The following is an 11,589-nucleotide window of genomic DNA, read 5'->3' as shown; positions in this document are numbered from 1 at the left end:
ACATACCGTTTTACTGAAAAAGAGCCAGAGCTGCATGCTACTTACTGTACAGCTTGCTCAAGTAGGTCAGCACTACTGTGCTATTGCAGTGGTGCATCTACCTTTCTGGTTGCTGTAGTCCATAGAGTAGAGCTTTTTTTTACTGAAATATGTCTTTATACGTGACTTTAACAACAAATGCTCCTATTAATAAGTTTAATGCTCCATAATAAGTTTTTCCATTTGATACATCTATGGTGATACAGTTCTGTTTTAGAAAACTGATCTTTGATGACTGCTGATACATAAATATAACAATTTTACATATGTATTAATATTACTTGCTTTACACATTACAAAATAAACTACATTAAATAATTCTCTTTACACAAATATATTTCTATTTTCCTTATATCAATATATAGCTATCAGCTTAATATCAAACTAATACCGATAATCAAGAGAATTAGATCATGTAAACATAATTCTTCATTATCCTGGATTCTATGCAAGTATTGATATCAAGGGATGTAAACATTGCCAAATTAAAATGGTATATTGGGCACTCGTGCTGACAGGGCCTTTGGCACAGGGTAATAAAAAACACCTCTCCAGTATTGTTAATACTCATTTTTGTAGATTGCCTACTATTTATTAGTTTTTTGTTAATGTTTATAAGACAGCAAGTACGTTATGATGACTAGACAAGCAAGATTTGAACACTCTTAAAGTCATGGGGATTTTTTAGTTTAAGTCATTTGCTTGGGTTCCATGCACAAGTAAGTGAAATTATCATAATTTTTGATACACTGAATCCACCCAACAATATCCAGAAGCTAAAAATAGGCATTTTAGGTCAGGAACAAACTGCATGATGTTAACAGTGATAATCATTAATCATTGACCTGTTTACTAAGTGATACTTACCTAATAATTGGGAAATGGCCATCTTAGTAAAAATTTAAGGTCGTTCTAAAGCCCACAGCTGCAGCAACAATACAATACATATGCCTAAGAACCTCTAGGTTTCATTTCCCAGCCTGGCCTATGCATGTCAGACTGGACTACTACAAACATCTTTCTTGGCACTGAAGATGGTACAGAGAACTGAACTCACAAACAATGGGAATGACCTATAGCTGATATTTTGCCAATTATGTATTGTTCTCTATATTCTAGTCTGTGCTTTAATGCATTATCTTCCAAAATCACTTGGTATACAAGCATATTAAGCTTGTTAAGTGGTTAAGTAGACATATTAAATTAGCTTTGTTTTTCAAATTTTCTCTTCTGAACAAAGTGAGATTTATGTCATCTGGTAATCTATGAGTTCTAGTGGCTTTAGTAACCCTAAGTATAGTATTTAATATAACATTGGAAGTATGGTATGGTAACCACCAGTGACAGCATGAAAATAGTGCTATAGCTTATAAGAGTGAGTAAAACAACTGAGCAATAGTTAAAGTCACAATATCAGAAAAATCTGGGGTGCAAGACAGATGTAATCTTAGGCTTCCCATGGGCACATGATAGATTAGAAGCAACAGTCTGAAGACCAAGTAGCAGATAAACTTGCAGCCAGTACAGCATGGGTGAATTTACCTTATTTATAATGAGACTGTATAATCATATCTAAGTATTTCATATAAATTAAGATATTCTTATATTATTAAGACAATATAAGGACAAGTCAATTACCCCAAGTTCTCCTCTTCCCTTAAACCTATGCATGAACCATGCAGATGTTCCCAGCTGCAGATGCCCAATGTGTGGTCACTGAACTTAGATAAATTAGATCAGATTCCTGACCCAGTGAGTAATTTTCTCATCAGTGTTTTACTGAAATAAAAAAAAAAAACAACACACAAAACCTAATTTACTAAATAACACTACTTTTACTTTACTGTAGATCTACTTTTTTCTTTGTTTCTATTTTCATTCTAATTTCACAGTCATCTTCTGTTTATATTTCACAATTAGAAAAGCATGAATTTGCCATGTCGTATCTGTAATATACATATTCTTATTTCTGTTATATTGCACAATTGTTATGTGAATAAAAAAAAACCAATAATCACCCATTACCATGAGAGCCAGAATTCTTCAGGGAAAGTTTCCAGAGCACACATGATTTCCCCATTACCTTCTGGGGACCACCAAATCAGAGTGCCTTACCACGTGGTTGTGAATAGGTATGGTGGTCTGTTCAAAGAATGCATCTGTCTAGTCATCTTCCTTAACCTCTTGTCATGGTTTAAACACAGTCATCCATAAATCACACAGTCGCTCTCTCACTCCCCCACTTCTTGCCCTCCCCCTACACCCAGAGGGACGGAGAGGAGAATCGAAAAGAATGCAGCTCCCACAGGTTGAGATAAGAACAGTTTAGTAACTAAGATATAACACAAATCACTACCACTACCACCAATAATAATAATGTTAAAGGAAATAACAAGGGAAGAGAATACAACACCTCAACACCAGCCAACCGATAACTCGCCCAACCCCACTCAACCGAGCACCAGCGGATACCTCATCCAACCCCGCAGTTCTCTAGCCCTTCCGGGTAACTCTCCGTTACATCCTGGGCATGACGTGCTGTAGTATGGAATACCTCTTTGGTCAGTTTGGGTCAGGTGTCCTATCTCTGCTTCCTCCCAGCTTCCTCTCCTCCCTGGCAGATCATGAGGCTCACAAAGTGCTTGGTCAGACTAAAACATTTGAGTGGTAACTAAAAACATCAGTGTTATCAGTGCTGTTCCCAGGCCAAAAGTCAAAACAGCACTGCACCAGCTAGTAAGAAGGAGAAAAAATAACTGCTACTGCTGAACCCAAGACGCCTCTGTTAACAGTTTTTAGCTCTTCCTTCAATTTCAGCCATATGTGGCAGAGAGACAAAAGTCTCAACAGTTTTTTGCAAATTTAATGAAAGCAGGCATATAGGCCAGAGAGATTTTAACAGTGTCCCTACACAGGAAAAGAGTGCAGTGTGAGAATATAAAACATTTACTGAGTGCTAGAGATGTGTAAGGAGAGATGTTTTGAATGTGTCAGCCTTAAGACAATCTATCTTCCCCATGACTTTATTCCTTCCTACACGCCAGAGTTTATTCACAAGGTACAAATCTGTAGGAAATTTCATTAATACCAATGCTCAGAGAACTCTGTGCTAATTCCTTTTTCTGCATATTTCCATATGAATGAAGTCTGGCACGCAGTTTGGCAGTAAAAATGTTAGTTAGCAGTCCATCTTTGGTCCTTTTATAGAAGCAAGTACCTTACCTGAAGATATCAAAAGTACAATGGAAAAAAAAAATCAGAATGCTGTTTTAAATATTAAGACATTTTAGGGTTAAAAAAGAAACATACATAATGCTCATTAAATAGAACCAGCAGGCATCTGATTTGAAATGGGATTAATTCCTAATCCTGCTGTGCTGTTTTCATGTACATGGATGGATTAACAAAACAGGTTGGGTTTGATTTTATTTTTTTCCCTCATTTCAGTTCAGAACTGCCAGCCACTACTTCTTCCTGACTTTGCAGACTAAAACTTTTAATGAATTCCATCAGTGGAAACTAGGTCACTGTCAATAGTGAACCTAATACTAACTGACACTGGAGATTAAGGCTCAGCCTGTAGATGGAGTGATGTGTCATTTTAATTTTAATTAAGTAAAAAGTAACAACTAAACAGAGACTTTGCTTCTCATTAAGCTTAATAGAGACAACACATATATTGGGCAGCTGCATGGGGTACTGCTAGCATTTTCCAGAGGCTGATAAGTTGAATCAGTAAGATAGTCATAAATCTAACATGTCCAGGGATGGGGTTAGGAAACCCAACAATCTGATGTTGCAGAGTATGTTATGCTCACATGATTTTAAAATTGACAGCCCACATTTATTGCACAAATTCTTGATGGGGTTTTCCTCCCTCACTTTTCATCTTTTCTTATGTTTGGGCACCTAGGCTGGTCTTTTCTAACACTGTGGTACAGCACTAACTCTTCCTCCTGCTCATGTAAGAAGCTACTGAGTCTACAGTTAGTGTAAATGCACTAAAATGTACCCACCAGAGTTGGAAGGCAGTGCTAAGCAAATAACCTGGATAGACGGATCTTAACAGCCATGCTACAGTGAAAGTCTCTCCGTACATACATAGACAAAAAGCTTTTAGAACCTAGAACCTCAGTGAAGCCAGTATTATCGTAGGTTCACCATCTGCTACTGCAAATTCATATTGCTGCAAAGTGCTGCTTCCTTCTGCAAGAACATTGGCATTGAAGCACTAACTTTCAAATATCTGTGTGTATAAACACATAAATGGTGACAGCAACAATAGGCAGGAGATGCAGCAAACAATGTCACTGTATAAATGAGTTTCCAAAGAGGACAATTCTGCTGCAGCAGTAACTGGAATTAGTGTTGCACTGAACAATTCAGGCATTTCAATCAGGTGTATGTTTCTTGAGGCAAGTACTACTGTCACAGAGGCATCCTACCACTTGGAGAGAATAAAGAAGAGAAGTAATTCAAATGATGGCATTCAAAAGAGAAAGTCGTTCTGATTTTTTCTAAGTTTCACTAGATGTTTTAAACTTGTTGCACAATTTCAAACAGGTAGTTGATATGTCTCGGAGGTTTTTTCCTTTTTTTTTTTTTTTTTTTATCTACTGTACTTTAAGAAATAAACGGTGGAAGGAACCACATAATGGATCTGCTGCTTCTGATACACTGTTAAAGAGCAGTTTCAGGATTAGAAGAAAATAAAACAACCAAAACCAGGAGGACAATAGCATGAAGATGTTGTTATCCTTGTGTTTGTTGCTAAAGCAGACTAGTATGAGGACAGCATACTCTATATTCTGACAGTACAACTAATGCCATCAGTTTTCTAGGTAAGTCTAGAGCATTTGCTAAAATACTGAAACATACTTCAGAAGCCGTACCTTAATCTGTATCATAGATAGTGATATACACCTTTCTGCTTTCTCAGATAGGTTACTGTCTTGGTTTATACTTTTCAGGTTGATATTTCAACATGTGAAAAGCCACTAAAGGCCACAGAAATTTCATAATGCTGTAGGTATACATGTAGGTTTCGTAACACTGCGTTGATGTTGTTCTATTATAACAAAAATTCTCCTTACAAAAATTCGGGGTTTTCTGTGCTACTCAGTGGTCCTCACATCTGGGGAGCCAATAGCACTCTGACCCTTCCCAAAATTTCCCACATAATATTATATACTGATTAGCCAAAACGTTAATGAAACTTTTAATGAAGCAATGTGAGACTGCAGCCCACTTAAGATGGTTTTCAGTAGACCACAGTTTTGGGAGCTGTAAGGTTTTCATAACAATTGTGTAAGGGTTTGTAATAAAAGGAAGGCTAGAGTTTATAGGTTGCAAAAATACAAGTAGAACAACTGGATAAACAGCACTGGTGAAGAGAATGAAAGGTACAGACACAATGACTGCATTTTACATGCTCAGCCCTCTGCAAAATCTCTAGCAACAACACAGAAATAAGTCCTGGGTGAGATAACTGCATGAACTAATTCCTTTAAAATTTGAGAGGAACTTCCAGCAAAGGAGGAGGTGTTTTGTAAAAAGGCCAAAGGTGATAGCATGAGAAATACACTACTGAGACAGTGAAGTCAAGTATTACTGACAGACTACATGTGGGCTGATGCTCAAAGCGACAATAAAGCTGATTCAGTTCAGAGTCAATTGATCAGAAACTTTGAAGTGGACAATGAGTTTGCCTTTCACGCTGATAAAACTGAAAGCCGGAAGAGAGACATAGACATTATGTCAGCAAGGAAGATAATCCTCATAGTGCAATTCTGAACGAGCTTTTGGAGAACACAGTGGAAGTTGCAGGAGTCAGAGAGAGAGGGTGGCAACAGCTGAGGTGTGAAGTGACAAGACGCTGAGACAGTCAACAAAGCTAAATCTTCTAACTGATATGTAGGAAGAAACAAGATATTATAGACAACTCTTCACTTATGGATACAGAGAACTGGAAGTGGCTTCAGGTTAAACACCTAAATGCCTGAAAGGGCAGTGTGGCATTCACGGTAAAAAGAGGAAGAAAGAGAGATTTGTGAGAGAAAAAACACAGCCTGAATGTACTGTGCTAAGTGTAAGCTGTGGTAGCTTACCCTTGCCACCTCAAGGAGGTGGCAAAAAGGACTGATTTTAACTGGGTGTGGAAAGACAGGCCACCAATAGATATGCAAGTCACAAATCACCAGATGATTGATTACATATACAAGTCAATGCCAAGTTCTGGATAAGAGAACTAGAGACAGGGCACGCAGCGGTGAGGACTTCAGGGGGATGTATTACAGATCCTGAATAAAAGCTGATTAACAAGAATCAGGCACTTTAAGAGAAATAGCCAAGAATTAGAAGGGCCATCGGACAAAACCAAAAGCCAATATGAAGTCTTGATTTTATAAACAGTGGAATGACTTGCATTGTCAGACAATACTGAGAGGTCAAGGGTGGAACAGAAGGGCTAAGATTTGGGCAGGAGGAAGGCATGCTCAGGTTCGGTCAGTACTTTCAGTGAACTGTTGATATCCACAACTTTGTAGACTGTTGTGATGATCAAGGAGGAAAATGAGACTGTGCCGGAAACAAGGCTGTGGCAGTAGATAACACATCAGTAAACCTTTAAAGAAGTGTAAAGAGCTTTAAATAGCTCATTAAAGGAGCAAGAGGAATTGTAAGGGATATTTAAATCTATGCATGAAAAAGGAATGCATAAACATCACTTAGAAATTAAGTGCTATTTCATCATTATAATTAATCATCACTTCCCATCCCTGGCAGTGTTCAAGGCCAGACTAGAAGGGGCTTTGAGCAACCTGGTGTAGTGGAAGCTGTCCCTGCCCATGGCAGGGAGTTTGGAACTGGATGAGCTTTAAGGTCTCTTTCAACCCAAACCATTCTATGACTCCATGCTGAAATCTTGTTAGGATTAAGAAATTTTGTGTGGTGTTCTGAATAGAAATTCAGAATAAATTAGTTACTAGGAAGTCTTTTACCAGAATGTGAAGGCAGAGAACTCACCCCACTCCTCTGTCTCCCACTCACGATTTGTTTTAATACCCACATACTGATTTATCATGTCTCTGATCCACCACAGCCAGCAACCTGCTATAAGCTTTTATTTACACGGCACAAATTGTTGCTGCTCCGCCCTTGTGTGCTATGACTCAGGCATAATTTTAGGTTGGCTCAGCTTCCTTCATTTTGTGGCCTCATAGATGTACACAGTCACAGATTTGTTTTTCTAACAACAGAAAATATAGGACATGACTTTCCAAGGAATAATTTTTCACGCTAGCTGGATATTTAGTTTCAAGAGCCAATCACGAAGACAAAAAACTTAACAAATGAGCAACCTCCCCTTTTCTAGCTGGTTTACTGAGATGACATCTGTGAATTAGACCACTGGTATCATGGTTAGCTTTTAAAAGTTTCTTTAGCAGCATCTTTTCAAGTTCAATGCTGAATTTACTGAACAGCCCTACCACCTCCGTCATGACTAAAGAACACAAGTAAATTTCCACAGTTTAATGAAGGCATGCAACTCAGTGAGTGCAAGAAGAAGAAGGTATAAGAGAAAGAAGAAGAAAACCAAATAAACTTTACTACTTCTCTTTACTCTCCTGCCATCTTGATGTAACCTCTGCTGTATCACAATGAATGTCTGGGCAATCCTGCAGTGAACTGGGCAGGAATCTGACTGATATTGGTTACTTTTCAGCACAAAACTCAACAAAAATTAAAATAACAGGGGGAAAAAAATCAGTAGAAGCAGGAAATACTTCAGTTGCCATAAAAAGGATCATGGATCGTTGCCTGGAGGGAAGATATAGCAGAAGGACTGGATAAATTAGCAGAAGAACTAGGAGCAAGAGATAAAACTGGTGATGTTGCATTGAGTTTGATGCAATTTCAGCCTGCTGGAAGTTCAGTCACATTCCCACCATAAAACCCCTTACACAAAATGTAGCAATAATATAGCTAAACATATAGTCATTTCAATGAGCCAATCAAGAAAAGTTTTGAGAGGTTTTTTTTGGTTTGGGGGTTTGGGGATTTTTTTGGATCACCTCAGTGACTCATTTTACCTTGCAGCAGCCATAAATTCAGCAGATCCAACTCAAACGAAAAGGCAGGGAGTGGGAAAGAGGAACTACCTGTCTTCAATTAGATTTTATACCACACACTAAGGGGACTAAGTCTAGTTAACAAAGGCTTAAAACACTACATTATAGTACAGGTTGCACACTGCCTCAAAAGAGGACTGGTAGAATAAGAAGAGGTAACAGGTCACAAAATAGAGGAGTACTGCAAAGTATTCCTATTTATATTTGTTGAGACTTCCAGGGGTGAAAGATTAAATAAACTAGGAAAAGTTAGAGAGCACAGAAACAAGAGACCTGTAAACAAAGACAGCAACAAGTAAGAGAAAATAGGGAAAAAACCACAGCAGGAAAAATAGAAAAAAAAAAAAAAAAGGAATTGGAGAAAATGTGTGTTTATTGGCTGCAGACAGAGAACTGCCTGAAGAACATGATGATCTGCCAGAGTGCCTGGAAAAGCCCCAGTCCCCCGACCTACACAAGAGAAAGCCCAGGGGAGAGCAGAGAAGGGACAGAAGGAAGTCAGGCTGATTTCGAAATGTTCCTTTTTAGATGTTGGGGGGGGAGGAGGCGGGGGGGGGGGAGGCTGGTGTGCAGACCTACCTCAGCTAGGCTCTTGAGTTTCAAGTTCAAATTCTTTATAAACTTTTCTCCTTTCCTGAGTCTCTTTCAATACACACACGGAAACCTAAACAGATACTTTCATTTGAGCAGTGTCAATACTATTCATTATCCCCACCTGGGATTTGCTGCAGTGTATTTGATAATGCCCAAGCAACCCCACCTCTGGCTGGGCTCTTGTTTAACACTATCTTTTCCAGTAAAAATGTCTTTTAGATTTAGAACTTGTAAATCTCACTCAGGAAACTGGAACAAAGTATGTCTGTAAAACACTTAGACAAGATTTAATTTCTAATTTTTAGCTGTTGGGAGTGAAAAGCCTAATAAAGCTCAAGCCATGTTTTCACGATAGAGGGGCCAGAGTACTCATTTTCATCTATGCATTTTCCCTTCAGCTGCCTTCCCACCAGTGCTTCTAGGGCTGCACTGTGAAGCAGAAGAGTGAATCAAATTGAGATAGAATTAATTTTCCTTCCTTTAAATCAAGTCCCTTGTGTCATCTCACTAACAGTGAAATGCAGTGAGAAAAGAGTGTGGGAACTCAACCAAGCAGCTGGGGGAAGGTGAAGCAGTGGGAACTGTTAAAACGTGATCACCGCCAAAGCCTCCCTACAATGAAAATGCAAACTCAGTAAGTAAAAAGAAACATAAAAAGACAGATTTGTTTGCTACTAAAATCATTTTTCAGTGTAAGTAAACTGTTAGCTAGAATAAGGTGCACTGCTGAACTAAGGGTCTTGGGAGGAAATATGTATGTATACAACCAAGACAAAATAAAAGTGCACAGAGGAACAGAGGCCAGGGTGGCCAGGTATGTGCATGTATATAAACCACAACACAGACAAAGATAAAATTGCATGGACAATCTTCAACTTGGCATTTGCTAGGTTTTTTCATAACTTCACTGCTGACACATTCATTCTCTTTCGCTATTTCTATGGCAATGACCTCTATATTTTAGAGCAATTTTTTTTACAAGAAAAGCAGCTTGGACAGTGAAAACCATCCTGTCTCACATATGTCGTTTACTAACAAGCTTCATGACCTTTTTGCCACTGGATTTCACAGCTCCTGCACTGTAGTGATGGGCTGTTGAGACTCAATAGCCTTTAGATCTACATCAGAGAACACTCCAATGTGTATCACCTTCTAATTCTCCACCATCATCTGTCCAGTCTTTCCTTTCTGTTTCTAAATCTTCTACCCCAGGGCTGACGTCCTTTTTTTCTGCCTTACTACTGCTTTTGCAATGAAGTCAGGGACTGCTTCTTTGCCACTCTTCATGTACACCAAAAAAAAAAACAAAACAGATGGCAAGGGGACAAGGAAATGAAACCCCTCTCCCAAATCCGGTCTCAGCCTGTGGGAGAAACAATTTGAGGAAGATTTCAGGAAGCTGTGAGATTAAATATGTTCCGTCATCCTCTAACAGAAGCAAACCTAAAGGTGGCTCACTGCTTAAGAGCTGTGAGGGCTGGGGCTCTTGCACAGTGTGGGATTTCTTTTTTCTTTCTTTTTGATAGCATTGAAGAAAATGCCCCAATAGAGTGAAAGAAACAATAAAAACTAGATAAATATGTCTTTTTAATGAAGAAGATTCTGGAAGATTACTTAGCTCTTTCATAAATAATTCTACTTTGACATGCAGGAACATCTTGTGCGCAATTTCCATCAGCTGTGGAAATTCTCAGGACGATCTGACCTACCAGCTGTGGCTTCATGACCAAGTGCAAGCACAGACCTGCCTGGCGTGGTTCTGCTTTCCATTTAGATCATACTTACAGACTGTACTTGGTATTTTCCACCACACCATATATGTATACCTGGGACTTCAGTTTTTAACCCTCTTCAACAGCAACTTTTTCTTTTCCCTCCTCCGTAGGCTCATGAAGTGAAAAATAACAACCCCTGAGGAGGAATTTTTATTTCCTAGAAAGCTCAGGTTAGCGTAACCCCAGCATGAGACATGAAAGGATGAAGTTACCATCCAGCACATGTTCTTCACACACTCTTGTGTGAACTTGACTTTGTTTCCTCCCTGCCCCTCAGCAAACTTGCTCTTTTGTACTTATTTCTTTTGTTTCACTGCTAACAAAGCCCAACCAACAGGTGTCCCCAGCCTGCTCTGTATGGTACATTACCAGCTAATGATCATAGAATCATAGAACATAGAAACAACTAGGTTGGAAAAGACCTTTAAGTCCAACCAGGACTGCCAAGTTCACCACTAAACTGTGTTATTAAGGGACTCATCCACACATTTTTTGAACATTTCCAGGGATGCTGATTCCACCACTTCCCTTAGCAGCCTGTTCTAGTGCTTGACAACCCTTTCAGTGAAAAAAAATCTTTTACAATATCCAATCTCAACCTCCCCTGGCACAGCTTGAGGCCGCTACCTCTTGTTCTATAATGTTAATTGGGAGAAGAGACCTCACTACAATCTCCTTCCAAGTCGGGATAAAGAATGACAAGGTGTCCTGGGTTTACCAGGAGCCGCTTTTCTCCTTCTTAGTAACTGGTGCAAGCTCTGTGTTTTGACTTCCAGCCTGGGCAGAGAGCTGATAACACCAATTGTTTTTAATTGTGGTTAAGTAATGTTTATTCTGGCCAAGGACTCTTTGAGTCTCATGCTCTGCTGGGGACGAGGGGAGGCTGGGAGGAAGCAGAGACAGGACACCTGACCCAAACTAGCCAAAGAGGTATTCCATACCACAGCACATCATGCCCAGGGAGGTAACTGGGAGTTACCCGGAAGGGCTCTCTCTCTCTTTGGGGGGGGTCAAACTCATTCGGCGGTGGTATTGTATTCTCTTGTTATTTT

This window comes from Lathamus discolor, chromosome 4, assembly GCF_037157495.1.
Source record: "Lathamus discolor isolate bLatDis1 chromosome 4, bLatDis1.hap1, whole genome shotgun sequence".
Taxonomy (NCBI): domain Eukaryota; kingdom Metazoa; phylum Chordata; class Aves; order Psittaciformes; family Psittacidae; genus Lathamus; species Lathamus discolor.
This window is presented reverse-complemented; position numbering follows the sequence as displayed.